The sequence below is a fragment of the Crinia signifera genome, chromosome 2, assembly GCF_055691185.1.
Source record: "Crinia signifera chromosome 2, ASM5569118v1, whole genome shotgun sequence".
Classification (NCBI taxonomy): domain Eukaryota; kingdom Metazoa; phylum Chordata; class Amphibia; order Anura; family Myobatrachidae; genus Crinia; species Crinia signifera.
This window is the reverse complement of record NC_139218.1, coordinates 357,990,147-358,004,239: the sequence shown is the minus strand read 5'-3', so window position 1 is coordinate 358,004,239 and position 14,093 is coordinate 357,990,147. Positions and strand designations below refer to the sequence as shown.

At 47.7% G+C, this 14,093-nt stretch overlaps 1 protein-coding gene across 1 annotated transcript in view; it reads right to left on the bottom strand.

Moving 5' to 3' along the window:
* The window catches only part of SLC7A1 (solute carrier family 7 member 1), a 59,688-nt gene extending 49,211 nt beyond the window's left edge, over positions 1–10,477 (bottom strand). The window contains 1 exon segment of the mRNA XM_083169850.1: positions 10,262–10,477. The gene's annotated coding sequence lies outside the window, so the exon portion shown is untranslated.
* Positions 10,478–14,093: the final 3,616 nt, after the last annotated feature.

Sequence of the window (14,093 nt, the reverse complement as noted above, 5' to 3'; positions counted from 1 at the left end):
ATGATAATGAGCAGCCGTCACCGGCTTCCTGGCTTTTATCATTGTAGTGACGACAGAGGGGTGGAGACCCTTGTGGACTAAGATCTGCCGCTCAACCTCCAGGCCGTTAAACGTAGCCGCTGTAAGTCCTGGAAGACGAACGGGCCCTGGAGGAGCAGGTCTTCTCTTAGGGGCAGACGCCACGGGTCTTCCACTAGCATGGCCTGAATGTCCCCGTACCAGGCCCTTCTTGGCCAGTCCGGTGCCACCAGTATGGCCTCCGTCCCCTGATGCCGGAGCCGCTTTAGCACCCGAGCCAACAATGGGAGAGGTGGGAAGAGGTACACCAATTGGAAATCCCAGGTCCAGGTGAGAGCGTCCACGGCTATCGCCCCTGGGTCTCTGGTCCGTGCACAGTACATTGCTACCTTGTGGTTCAATCGTGAAGCCATCAGGTCGATCTGAGGGAGCCCCCACAGATCCACTATGGCATTGAACACTTGAGTGTGAAGGCCCCACTCCCCCGGGTGAAGATCGTGACGACTCAGGAAGTCTGCCTCCCAATTGTCGACCCCCGGGATAAAAATGGCAGACAGGGCCTGGACATTCTGTTCCGCCCAGGACAGAATTTTTGACGCTTCTCTCATGCAGGGCATGCTCTTGGTACCACCCTGCCGATTTATATAGGCCACAGTGGTGGCATTGTCCGACTGGACCTGGATCGCCTTTCCCTGTAACAATGGAGCTGCCTGTAACAGGGCATAGTAGACCGCCCTCAACTCCAGCTTGTTGATATGAAGGCCTGACTCCAGTGGAGACCATCGACCCTGTAGGTGGACTCCCTGTGTCACAGCTCCCCAGCCCCTCAGGCTGGCGTCCGTGGTTACCAGAATCCAGTCCTGGATCTGAAACCGTCTGCCTGCCAACAAATTGGATGAATCTAGCCACCACTGTAGCGAGATCCTGGTTCTTGTTGCAAGGCCAATCCTTCTGCGCATCTGCAGGGGGGAGCCGGACCATTTTGTCAGAATATCCAATTGAAAGGTCCTGGAATGGAAGCGGCCAAATTGTATTGCTTCGAATGAAGCCACCATCTTGCCTAGAAGCCGGAGGCAAAGATGGATCTGTACCAGAGGTGACTGCAGGACCTCCCTGACCAGCTGTTGTATTGCAGTGACTTTTTCCATCGGCAGAAAAACTTTTTGTTCTGATGTATCCAGGATCATGCCCAAGAAAACCATCCTCTGGGTTGGAACCAGCGATGATTTGGGCATGTTTAGGATCCACCCGTGGTCTCTTAGCACCTGTATGGACAGATTGAGAGCACTGCTTAAAGCCTCCGCCGACCCTGCTTTTATTAGCAGGTCGTCCAGGTAAGGCACTACATTCACCCTTCGGAGCCTGAGTAGTGACATCATTTCCGCCATTACCTTTGTGAAAACCCGCGGGGCTGTCGACAGGCCGAAAGGTAACGCCCGGAATTGGTAATGGTTGTTCCCCAAGGCAAACCTGAGATAGATTTGGTGTGGGGGCCAGATAGGAATGTGTAGATAGGCGTCTTTGACGTCTATAGAGGCCAGGAACTCCCCTCTTTCTAGGCTGGCGATCACAGAGCGCAAGGACTCCATCCTGAACTTGAACACGCGCAGGAAGGGGTTCAGTGACTTTAGATTCAGGATGGGTCTTACTGAGCCGTCTGGCTTCGGTACCAGGAATAAGTTGGAATAATATCCCTGGCCCTGCTCCGTGACTGGCACCGGTACAATTACCTGAGACTGAAGCAGCCTGGTAATGGCCCCCTGAAGGAGCACCTGATCCTCCTGGGATGCTGGAAGTGCCGACCTGAAGTAACGTCTGGGAGGGGGTTTGTCGAATTCCAGCTTGTAACCTAGAGAAATGAGACCTCTGGCCCAGGTATCCAGACCCGAGGCGTCCCACACATGGCTGAAATGCAACAATCGCGCTCCCACCGCGAGAGAGTCTCGTGGCGGGAAAACCCCGTCATGCTGCAGGCTTAGAGGAAGTAGCGGCATTTGGACGGTCCTGGGTGTTGGAGGTGTTAGGCTTCCTAAACTTGCCTCTCGTGCCCCTGCTGGCATTGGAGGCGCCCCTAGCCTTGGGGCGAAACCTGTTCCCACGAAAGGACTGCTGGGAAGCACCTGTGAAGGTACGCTTTGCAACCGTGGGGGCTGATGGGAGAAAGGTAGACTTTCCTGCCGTGGCTTTGGAAATCCAACCGTCTAATTCACTGCCAAACAGCCATTCTCCTGTAAAGGGAATACCCTCCACACTCTTCTTTGAGTCTACATCTGCAGACCACTGCCGCAGCCACAAGGCCCGTCTGGCTGACACCGCCATGGCTGAATTGCGCGCGTTGATTGCGCCCAATTCCTTTTGTGCCTCGCACAGTATTTTTGCGGTGTACTGAATGTGACGCAGGCTGTCCCCTATCTGGGCCACAGTCATGTCACCCAACAAGCCTTCCTGAATCTGGGTTGACCAGGTATGAATAGCCTTGGCCATCCAGCAGCTGGCTAAAACTGGACGCTGGGATGCTCCACTAGCCGTATATATGGACTTGAGGGTAGCTTCCAGCCTTCTGTCCGCCCCGTCCTTAAGGGTGGATACCCCTGGGACTGGTAACAACACCTTCTTAGAGAGGCGGGAAACAGAGGAGTCCACTACCGGTGGCTCCTCCCATTTCTTTCTGCCCAAAGGTTCAAAAGGATAAGCATTTGTGAACCTTTTTGAAAGAGTAAACCTCTTATCAGGGTTTTGCCATGCAGCCCTGAAAGCAGTTTCTAACTCTGCCTGCTCAGGGAAGTACACTGGCTGTTTCTTCTGGGTCATGAAGAAAGGGTCTCGTTCTGTGGATGCCTCTACAGGGAGATCTAAAACATCCCTAATGGCCCTGATAAGGGGCTCGGGACCATGTACTGCCGTCTCAGGAGCTGGTTCCTGCAGACCCTGCTCCTCACCCTCCTCCAATATGTCCTCATCGTCCTCATCTGTGTCAGGATCCATAGCAGTAGCCTGCCTCTTTTGAGGCTGTGCGGGCGGGGGAGGTACATTTTGGGTATGAAGAATATCCACCCTAGCAGATAACATGGATAATTCCCTCTGAACCCTCTGCGTTTGCTGAGTGTTAGTGGAAAGCTGTGAAGCCACAGAATCCAACAAGGTCTTTATGTTGGAGGCCCACGCAGGCTCCTGCTCGTCTGCCTGCGATTGCCCCGCAAGCTGTGGGGGAACCCCACTGATCTGGGTGTCAGCACTACTGGGCTGTGGTGACATACAAGCCTCACAAGTAACCTGGGACTGTGACTTGGGTACAAACTTGGTGCTACACACCATACAAGTGAACTTTTTCACCATGATGAGATAGTACTACAATGTCTGTAGTAACAAACACAACCCCCACGCAGTCACACACGTGCACACACTGCTGGATGTGTTTCCTCTGAGTGAAAACAGACTATGTGCTTGCTTTATGCTGTGTCTGTAACTAAACAGTGGGGAAAAAACAGAGCAATTGGGGAGCCAAGTGCACCCTTAACCTGAACTCACAGATCTGGGTGAGCTGGTAACGCTAAACACAGTGATATAAACAACACAGTGTCTGACTAAGCTAGATAGCGCAGCAGCGCTAAATCGCTATAAAAAACCTGCTGTCTCTGCCGTGCTGCAAGTACCCGGATCCACCACGCCAGTGAGGAGCCCTGTAATGGAGTCTGGCAGCGTGTGAAGAAGCAGGAAGTGACAGCGCGCGCCCAGCAGAGCTTGGTCCCGCTCTGAGTGAAGCCCCGCCCCCTTACACGGAGCTGGCGCTTACAAAGAATTATACTGACATTATTAAAGGTGTAAAATATATATATCATACATTATTACCCTGAGGGGTGTCCCTGGTGGTCCAGCGGCAGCACCCCTATGCCAGTTATCAGACGCGGTGTTCACGCGGTCCCTGCTGGAGAGCCGCCATTACTAGCCGTCGTCTTGCCGCACCAGAAATGGCTGCGGGGACCCCTTGTGGGACCCCCAGCCTGTACTCACCACCGATGTCTTCAGACCTGTCAGGGGTGTGCGGCGGCTAGGGGACTTGCTCGCTACAGCGCAATGCTGTGCGGTGACAAGTCCCACGCAGGACTGGATTGTCCTGTAGCAGGGTCAGCTCTGCACCTGAAGAGGTCGGGGACTGACCCTTCCCCTGACACCCACGAAGCAGGACAGCTGTGTGGTCACTACAGCGCCCCAAAATAACAAACTTGAAAATAAATGTGGAAAAAACTCTGGAGCATCCAGAAGCACTGCCTCTCCTGAGGCACATTTTTCAAAACTGACTAGTGGAGGGAGATTGAGGGGAGGAGCCAGTGCACCCACACTGAAAGTTTTTTTATGTGCCTGTCTCTCCTGCGGAGGTCTCAATCCCCATAGTAGTGAAGCCCAGTATCCCATTGGACGGTAGAGAAAATAACATTTATGTCTATGGTCATGCCCCCATATCCAAACTTTTTATAACGCCCTACACAACTTCGCTACCTCCTCACTAAAACTAACCTTCCATTGTAATGAATCTTGGGCGCTCTTTGGGTATGTCGCGGACCAGACCTCTACTCTCAAATATGATAAAAAACTTCTGGTAATCCTGTCAGCTGTTGGCAGAAAAGCCATTCTGCAGCAATGGATACATGCTTCGGCCCCCTCCCTGGAGATGGCAACATCTAGACTACTCTTCTTATTCACTATGGATTGGCTGGAGGCATCTCTCCACAAAGAATCCATGACTTCAGGCCTATTTCAATGTTGGGATAAGTACATCCAGAGCCTACCCCTTAGAACAAAAATGGCAATCCAGGCATGCTTCCAGTCTACCTCATGGTATAATTTACAGCTTCTCCAAAATAAAACCCCTGTCACTATTTAGGTGTCACAATCCACATACCCTTCCTATCTATATTCCTCTCCTCTATTTCCCACAAACCTTATTCTCTCTCCTTTCTATCTCTTGCTGGACGGCTGGATCGGTCCATGGATGGGTTGATGGCTTGGAACTCGGAGCGGGCTATTAGTTAGTTGTTTACTACTGCTTAATGTTAAATTTTTTTATTATTATTTTTTTTTTTATTTTGTTTTCTGACCAGTCTTTTATATTACTGATTATTTTTGGTAATTCCCAGTCTCGAAATGGCCAATACTGCCTACATCTTATGTACAGTGCTGCTGATCGCATATCAATGCTCAACCATCACTATACTTTAACCGGAGTTGCCATGTTAAGTTTCCTTTTCTTTCATGGACATTCTATGGTCATTGTTCGTATATGTTTGTGGAAAATTAGAAAATGGAGGATTGCTCCTCATCCAGTATAATACTGCGACAAGTTTTGGGTAGTAAACTAGTTTGTGGAAGTTCCTGCCTAAGCAACGGAGCCAGATCCAGTCATATCAGAGTCACCAACAGTGTACCCCAAATGTATGTGGCTGTCCCCAGCTCATGAGACTGGATGATTAGATGGTCTGAATAACGGCTAACGCGTTTCGTCAGCTGACAACTCTATATAACAATAGATCATGCTTCTATCGGTTAAAAGTAATTGGCATTGAGGGAGGCATTTTTGGGAAAATAAACCCAGGGAACATACAAAAAAGCAAATCCTACCGAAGGTAATAGACATGTGGGAAATGCCACACGTGTATCACAGAAGAGAAACTGTTCAACCAACGATATTGCTCAGGTAAATAAATGTTCACAAACCTACAAACATTGTAGTATACACAGGGAAGGCAGTTGAGTTCTGACAGGCTTTAAGTTTATAGTAAACTAATCTCCAAGGTGAATGTCAACAAATGGCTCACACACACACACACACCACTAGTAATAAGCATCCACGTGACTCAGAGGTATGAGTAAGGCATGGACAGAATTCTATTCTGTATATAGAATAACTAGAAAAAACCCTGCACCATGTACAGTCAGCTACTGTGTATCATCTGAGAAACAAGGTTATATGAACTCATGGTTTATTTGTAATTAAACATATTGGAAAAACCGTATCACATGCCTTGTTCATGCAATGTGGGAAACCTAAGCTGTGAGCAACCGATACCACAGTGTATGCTAATCAGGGATTGTAATGTATGTGTATAATGTAGTGATAACATGTAGGGCATAGAAGCAGTCCCTCCCTTATTAATGTGTGTGTAAAGCATGCTTTTTGTCAAAAGACTTGTATGTACAAATCAATAAACACTTTACTGGCCAGGACAAATAATGACCGTTACACTGCCCTGAGCACTGCAGGAGACAGACTATGGCATTGCTGCGCGATTAGGGAGGTTTGGTACAGAGGACAGGTCAGCATGACCCAAGTGGAGAAGTGTTGGAGGGGCCTAGTGACCTGCATTGGCAAATTAACAACCAATCAAGAGCAACTGATGAATTTCTGTATTGATTAATTTAAATAAACAATAAAAACAAAAGCCATATGGGGGACGGGGACACAACTACATTCGGTCCCTGTTGCAGTCACAGGAGGTAATTCCAATAGCAGCGATGGCCAGAGAACGATATGGGAGAGTGGCACCTTGCAGCCTCAACGTCACATTATGCCGGATTTCTACTCTCCACTAGTCGGAGTTAGGTGTGGAAACTGCTAAGGGAACATTTTTATTAATCACAATGACCTGTAATGTGTACCTTATATAGGAAATATTATCTTTTTTTACATATCTTTTATTTAAATTTATATAACAAACGTTAGTGACGCCGGCTTTTTTGCGGAAATTTCCTCTCACAGATGTTGGCATTTAAAGGGAACCATTCAGATGCATCGAGGACAGTGTGTGGGGACTTTTGCCATAAACAAATGGTTCCCAAACTTTTTTAAAACATGGCACCCTGAAGTATCAGAATTTTTTTTCACAGCACTCCTAGAATAAAAGTTTCTTATTGAGAAATTTAGTAAACAAAAAATATTAAATTAAATAAATTGCGGTACTTGTGTATTATCACGGCGCCCGGCAACACTACGTTTTCAATGTAGCCTACGGTACGTTTTCAGCATAGCCTGCACCGTGATAATACAATTGTTGATTGTGTGTGTTGTGCTTTATACTTACCCTCCTCCAGGCAGGCCACCGCGTCCATCACGATCCCTGACTCCTACGATGCACGGTCACTCCCCGGTGGCAGCGTTCAGTCCCCCTCCTTCAGCAGTCACTCCCCGGTGCCAGCAATGTACGTAATGTACAATGTACGTAATTCAGCGTAGTCCCGCTGGGGGAGCATCACATGGTTTCCCTGCTCCCCCAGCGGCACTACGCTAATTGTGTACATTGTCTGCTGCAAGTGCCGGAGGAGGGGGGACTGAACGCTGGCGCCAGGGAGTGACTGCCGGAGGAGGGGGACTGAACGCTGCCGCCGGTGAGTGAGTGTGCATCGGTGAAACATGGGGAGTCAGCGGAGATTGTGATGGATGCTGTGGGCAGCCCGGAGGAGGGTAAGTATAAAGCACAACACACACAAAATGACAACGTCATATCCCCACACCCACATGGATACTGGGGGTAATTCTATGAAGTGTGGCTAGCGCAGCGAGCCCCGCATATCTGCGTCCGCTCGCCACACTTTATAGAATTAACTCCACGCCCACGTGGATACTGGGGGTATGACGTGGATAGTGGGGATATGAAGCATTGTGTATTATCACGGCTCCAGAACAAGTTACGTAGTTTACGTAGCCAGCATAGTGGTGTATTGGTATTCTGAATACACCACTACATAAACTACAGGAATGGACGCCGTGATAATACACAAGTACCATAAATTCTGTTATACAGTATGTCATCCTTCGGTTTAATTGTGTGTGGAGGGACAGGATTCACTTCTGTTTATCCACACAGTTCATGATTGGCAGCTACCAGCACTAGTTTTGACTATTACAATGAACATTAGTGATTTGCATTGGTCCTGGACCACCAACCTGAGGCACCCCTGCAAGGGTCCGGAGGTACCCCAGGGTGCCGCAGCACACAGTTTGGGAACCACTGCCATAGACATTTCCTTTACTTACAGTGGGTCTCAGATACGCGTTCTGGAGAAGTAGTCACTTGGTTTCCTCACCACTCTCCTATGAAACGCGTATTTGGTCAGTGCCCAGGTCGTGTAACGGATCGTTATTTTCCCCATCTCTGCCAAGCAACACATAACCATTAGAACTTCCAAAATCATTGGCACTAGTATGCATTCCACAGTGCTACGTGAGGACCGGTAGTGAGACGTACCCAGTAACCATCTATTAATTCCCTGATGTAAAATAATAAGAATAAGGGTGACTGCAAAGTTTTTATAATAAGAAGTTAAATACAACTTTGATGCGGACTCTCCAGGAAAGAAGCCATTGTATTTCTCCTAGCAACATTACACTGTCCTATAATGGTAAACTCTGCTGACTGCCTCGTGTGGTGAAGGGAAACATGCTGTCTCTCCGCAACCTGTACTTATTTTACACACTTCCTGATACAAAGCACTTACCTGCCATCACAGGAGGGAAATATATATAGCACCACAGATAAGGGTGTGAAGAGGAAACGATGCAACAAGAACACAGTACAGGCAGGGAGGGACAGTACTATTACGGTCAGCAAGGCTTAATGCAATCGTTATCTGGCATGTTCCAATACTCAATTATCTTCACTGTACAGGAACATGGGATGATCTATATACAAATACACATGCCACCTGCACACTCATCATCTGATGCAGTGAAGGATGTACAGTACCCTGTATACTACAGATTTATCAGCTATTAAAGAATACCACCGTACAATAATACAGTGTGTAAGGTGTGTTTAACCCCCTAAGGCTCTGTATACCACAGTACGGTATCCAGTCCCTGGGTCAACGATTAATGGTCGACACCTATAAATGATCGACATAACCAAACATGAGGTTTTTTTTGTTTAGACCGTCTTAGTTCATACTTTACCATCCAAGTGGGCATAGATTATAAGGGTGTACTTAGTTCATACTTTACCATCCAAGTGGGCATAGATTATAAGGGTGTACTGAGTGCAGAGAGGCTCTGATCCCGAATGATCCATGCAAGGGGATGCGGTACACTCATAGAGGGCCAGATGTACTAAGCTTCAAAAGTGATAAAATGGAGAGTGATAAACAACCAGCCAGTTTCTGCCTGTCACTTTTCAAACACAGTCTGTAACATGGCAGGTAGGAGCTGATTGGCTGGCTGTTTATCACTCTCCATTTTATCACTTTTGAAGCTTGATACATCTGGCCCACAGTGTCCATTTCTATATACCAGAGTGCAGTGTATAGTGAGAGTGGCAGCCCTGCAGAATGACTATACAGTGTATAGTGAGAGTGGCAGCCCTGCACACTATACCACAGCAGAGTGAGAGTGGCAGCCCTGCACACTATACCACAGCAGAGTGAGAGTGGCAGCCCTGCACACTATACCACAGCAGAGTGAGAGTGGCAGCCCTGCACACTATACCACAGCAGAGTGAGAGTGGCAGCCCTGCACACTATACCACAGCAGAGTGAGAGTGGCAGCCCTGCACACTATACCACAGCAGAGTGAGAGTGGCAGCCCTGCACACTATACCACAGCACAGTGAGAGTGGCAGCCCTGCACACTATACCACAGCAGAGTGAGAGTGGCAGCCCTGCACACTATACCACAGCACAGTGAGAGTGGCAGCCCTGCACACTATACCACAGCACAGTGAGAGTGGCAGCCTGGCCATGTATAATTTAGTGAGCACATGGAAATAAGAGCCTCCTGATGCCTGTGGGCGGGGCCTGTGCGACTATTGCATCAGGCCGTATGGTACAGGGGGAAACCTCCACTGACGGGCGCGAATGTTACCCACTCAGCCGCCCTCATATAGACGGGTGATACTTACAATACTGAAGCAACACATAATGATAATAATACATTATTATTATTATTATTATTATTAATAATAACGCCCATCACAAAGCACCCGGCAGGCTACATTATCAGGACTAAAGGAATGCACACAAATATAGATGAACAGAGTATATCACCCTCAGTGATGGTGCCAGCAGGACACCCCTTCCACCCATCGTGTGCCCGCTCCCTGCCCTGGCATGACGCGAGTCTCGGTGCCGGCCATGTGCTCCCGCGCCGGCTGCTGACACTCTGTAACTGTCACCAGGACACCTGAGCGTTCCATCAGGGGAGAGAGAGAACGCAGCGTTCCATCCGCTGATACAGTGTAGCCTGGAGGGGAGTACTCACCACGCGGGGCTGATACACTACTACTACCGCTGCTGCTGCTTCTCCCGCACACAAGGTCGGCTCTGTTGGTGTATGTATGGCAGCCGTGATGGTGTAAAAGCTGAAGCAGCGTGCTGGATGCTGCTGCCGGCACCGCCTCCCTGGTCCCGCCCCTCCTTGTGTTATTACATCAGCCAGCAGCCGAGAACTGGCGGGTTGCCTGGTCCTGCTACACAACACAAAGGGTCCGGGGGAGGAAGGGTTACTTAGCAGCCACCCCTCGCCGGCTGGTGCTGCACATGGAACTGTGGTTAGGGAAATACATACACATCACCCCACTACGGTCATGGCCAAGGCCTAAGTGTGTGACGTGTGTACATCCGGGCCCAAGGGGGTAAGAAGGACACAGAGGATGGGATACACGGGAGCATCTCGTTCTCTCGTGCTATACAGTCTGTGTGTTTCCTGGCTTTAAGGGGTCAATTTATAATTATTTTTTTTGGGGGGGTACCCGCAAATAATATGCAAGTGTATCTACAGCTATGGGGCCCAGAGCAAGGGGGCTCCTCTTTGCTGTCTAAGTAATATGTTTTACATACATTTATTACCATCAGTTGCTAAATAGGGGGCCCTTACAAACTTCTGCTATAGGGCCTAGGAATATCTAGGTATGCCACTGTACGGGCCCCTATTCTGGTTGTCCGACGGTCGGGCTGTGCGCATGCGCATATCTGCACATGTGTATACACATTAGCTACACCTGAGGATCTTTTAAAACGTGTCAGTCTGTAATGAGTGCACCTGTCAGGTGACCTGGAAAACGTCAACTGTGTGGGGTCCCGAGGACCGCGTTTGAGAACCACTGTTCTAGTGTGTATGGGGCTTTACAAAAGTTTCCAAGCCATTCCAGAGCTTTCTCTAGTAGCTAAAGCCCTCCAAAGATAATGTTATTTATACCCAGTGCCAAACTTAACAAAAAAGTAAAAGAAGAGGGATTCTAAGGATCCTCTCCCAGCACTCACCATTCATGCATGTGCAGTCAGCACATGCACAATATCACTGAAGCCCCTAGCTTATTAAATTTACACATTGCAGGGCCTGGCTTCTCTCTGGGCTCCTGTCCCTGGAAGTGACAAATAATACAACCATACTCAATTCTTTATTGCTATGTATATACAGTATCTGATCAGCTATAATTATTGGATTGAAAACCCAATAATGATTACATTTACATTTAAGCACTACTAGAATAACAACAGGGTGGTTAGGATGATCACCCAAGGGTCCCCATACACAGGACCTCCATATATACCCATAGGACTCCAATATACATAATCAGTGTAGGGGGACAGTGTCAGGAATATGTGATTGTGTGTTCTATGTGGAATGAGGACCAGGGGCTCTATAGCAGTACTAGGAGTATTTACACATTTTACTCTTGTCATAGTGACACACACACAAGTTAGTTGCAATGGGATCCCCCAAACCTGTATTTGAGAGCACACTTCCAGACCTGTGAGTTTGTTATAGACCTGTCAACATTTATTTTGTTTCAATTGCATTAGCACAAGGGTCTATGGCCCTTATTCAGACTTGATCGCAGTACAAATTTGTTCTCAAAATGGGCAAAACCATGTGTACTGCAGGTGGGCGAGATGTAACATGTGCAGAGAGAGTTAGATTTGGGTGGAGTGTGTTGAAACTGAATAGTGTTCATTCTAGCACCCGCCATCTTTGAAACCCATGCAGTTCCTCTTCCCTGCCTGGGGTGTCACTGTCTGCTGTAGTGCTTCTAGCAGTGTGGTCTGTATATCGGCACTGATATGCAAACCAGACCCTTGCTAGAAACACCACAGCAGACAGCGACAGCCCAGGCAGGGTAGAGGAACTGCATGGGTTTTCAAAGATGGCGGGTGCTAGAATGAACACTACTGAAATCTCAAGTGCAGTGTAAAAATAATGCAGCCAGTATTTACCCTGCACAGAAACAAAGTAACTTACCCAACTCTAACTCTCTCTGCACATGTTACACATGCTCCTCCTGCAGCACAGCATGGTTTTGTCTATTTTGAAAACATATTTGTACTGCGATCAGATCTGAATAGGCCATTGGGGCAGATGTATTAAGCCATAACAAGAGATAAATGCAAGAATGATAAAGAGAGATAAACGTCCAGCCAATCAGCTCCTTACTGACTTTTTCAAACACAGCCTGTAACATGGCAGTTGGCAGGTGATTGGCTGGACGTTTATCTCTTTATCGCCCTTGCATTTATCTCTTGTTAAGGCTTAATACATCTGCCCCAATATGAGATACTCTGCTTCCTAATTAGGACATAAGTGTAATATGGCTGAATTAATTCAAATCACATCATGGATTTCTAGAGAGCAACTTTACATTTATTGTTGCTAATAAAGGCACAAATTAGTACACATGGACACAGTCCTAAACCACATAAATAATATATATATAACACAAAAACATGATTCTAGTTATAAAAACAAGTGGCCACCTGTAGGGAAGGTTAATTCCGAATCACTATATATTCTTGCTTTTGTCAGCAATAAAAATACACTGAAAGGATAAAAATAAAAAGTTACTGAGTTCCCAGAATGGCTTTGTATCATTTGATTTTAAGCTCGATGGCAACAATGTTGTGGATAATTGTATCCTTTGTGACTAGAGGAATCCAGAAGGCTGTTTGAACAGCGGCACCAGTTTTGTTTATAGCAATGCAGTCACTGAATTAATATAATAATGTCTCTTGGTCAAATGTGGGATACCAAGGTTTTTCCTATCCAGTGAGGGGAGGGTGAATAGACCAGATTTGAGGGGAGTGTTTGGTTGAGCCCCAAAGCCTGCTCGCTGGAGGCTCAGCTTAGGGCCAGACATGAACACATCTTTACAGGATGGCAGCTGTAGTGCAGGATCAAGCTTGACGCCCATACAACAGCCGTTCGGCGGACGGATTTGCCTTACGAGCACATGGGAGGTTGAATGAACCACTAGATGTATATGTCTCACGGCGCTGGCTTGCTCCTCCTTATTCTAGCCTGATAGTTGGCGGGTGCCTGAAGGATAGGGGCTCCTGGAAGTCAATGTCTGTACAGCAGCTGGATCCACAGTGTGAGTATAACGACCGCTGACACGTTTTGCTCCACTGGGGGCTTTTTCACGCTCTTTGAACCCTCAGGTGGATGTTCGACAAATTCATTCACCGCCCAGATGTTGTATCGGTGCCAAGCCCAATCCACTATGGCCGCAGTCCTGGGAAGAATACTCACATCTGGCCCAAGTCGGAGCCACCAAATAGGGTCAGCTGGCGAGCAGGCTTCGGTGCTCAACTGAACACCACAGGACTATGCTGGCCACACATCAGACCAACTTTCCTCCAACCCCCCACTAGTTGGTTGGTTGGACTGAAAATCTGGTACTGTATGAAGGCAAATGCCAATAAGCAATTTGCTCACAAACTCGGGAGAATGGACAAAAACATTCAGTGAAATCGTTTAAATCAAATAGGTCCAACTACAGTACATTGTCTGATTTGGGAAACAGATGACTTAATTACAAATTACATTTGCTCCTATCCAGTACCAGGTTTTTATTCCATCCAACCAACTAGTTGGATGGTTGGAGGAAAGTTGGTCTGATGTGTGGGCAGCATTAGTCCCCACACATCTGGTCTATTAACCCTCCCCTCACTGGATAGGAGAAACCTTGGTATCCCACATTTAACCAAGACATTATTATATTAATTCAGTGACTGCATTGTTATAAACAAAACTGGTGCCGCTGTTCAAACCGCCTTCTGGATTCCTCTAATCACAAAGGATACAAATATCCACAACA